This window comes from Micropterus dolomieu, linkage group LG06, assembly GCF_021292245.1.
Source record: "Micropterus dolomieu isolate WLL.071019.BEF.003 ecotype Adirondacks linkage group LG06, ASM2129224v1, whole genome shotgun sequence".
Lineage (NCBI taxonomy): Eukaryota > Metazoa > Chordata > Actinopteri > Centrarchiformes > Centrarchidae > Micropterus > Micropterus dolomieu.
The window spans coordinates 28,811,904-28,813,443 of record NC_060155.1 but is presented as its reverse complement, the minus strand read 5'-3'; positions in this window follow the sequence as shown (position 1 = coordinate 28,813,443).

Below are 1,540 nucleotides of genomic sequence, written 5' to 3'. Positions count from 1 at the left end.
GCAAGTAGGTTGGTGCTAGTGGGTATGCACAGAGACAACAATAATGAACACTGGACTCCTGGAGTCTGTACAATATGTCTTATCCAATGCCTGCTTTATGTCAGGGAAAAGAGGCTTTTGTTCATAGAATCGGGTAAACTGGGAATTAAAAAGAGATGATAAGATAGACTTTATTGATCCCACACTGGGGAAATTCACTTGCTGTTTCGTTAACACTGCTGGGTGATGGGCTGCTTCAAAGAGAGGAATAGGGAAGTAGTACCTACACTTTGGACCTCCCCTTAGTTTACCTGCTCAGATTTGCTTAACATAAACAAGAAGGGATTATGCTTATGCTATAAATGATCACACTGACAGGCAGAATTAAAACAAGACAGCCTAACATTGCTGTTTGACTACCCCAAATAAATAACAAAGGTATTTCCTATGGCATTTATTAATCTCTGGAGATGTGTGAAAAACTGTAAAATTCCCCAAAACTACTGTATCTCTGAACTATCTCTATAACCTGATCACACACATTTATATGTCCCCTTTAGATAATTAATGTAAAAACTACTGTAATATTTTTTTCACTGAGCCATTAAACTGTTTGGAGCCCCCGTGGGGAGGATCTCCTCACAATTTGAAAACTTCTGCTGTAGATGGCAAAATTAGCAATAGCAACACTACACTGTGGGAGGCAGCTATGCAGCTAACAGACAATTCCTAATCTACCAGAAAAGAAGAAGTAGCACAGCGTTCGCTTCCAAATGTAAGTATACTTTTTTCTAGTAATATGTAAAATGTAAGGAGCACAAAGCAGCCTTTAAACTTAAAAGAAATAGTGATTTATCGTGACAACATCTTTGGCCATATCTCATCCCATTCTCTAATAAAACTAGCCTAATCAATCTGGGCACTAGGGGGGCCTGAAAGTCTCTCTCAACAGCACCTGCAAGACTTCTCCTGTAATTCTGTCAATAGCACAGTTAATCACCATGGCCCAGTGCTGTCGTTGATAATTGTCCCTTATATTAAGGGGCAGGTGGCTCAAGCCTAATTGGTTTGTTTGTGTCTAGGTGGACTCCCCAGGTTGTTGGACCTCTCAGCAGCCGCATGCAGTTCATACCATCTTCATGCCAACTGTGGCCGCATCATATAGAGTTTAGTTATCAAATAGCTCCAGCACTATTTATTAAAACTGACCTTCCTTCCTTCCATCCACTAGGCCATTTCCTCTTTTGCATATGGCTTTCCCAATATCTGCCCTTTATTTATTTATTTATTTTTGGGAGTGACTGCAGTAAATACAAATCAACAGGTATTTCCATTCTAAAAGTAATTAATTCTTTTAATAAACATTTCTGCTGATCCTTAATGGAAACCCTTATCACTTTTGTGTGTGCTACATACTAATACTACACAGAAATGTATTTACCATAAGGAATTTGTGTGTACAGCCATACTTTGGTGATAATTTGTTGGATTGATGTTCCATGAGGTAGGCTTCCAACACATATACATTTAACTGTTAACATAGCACTTAGTAAAAAAAAAA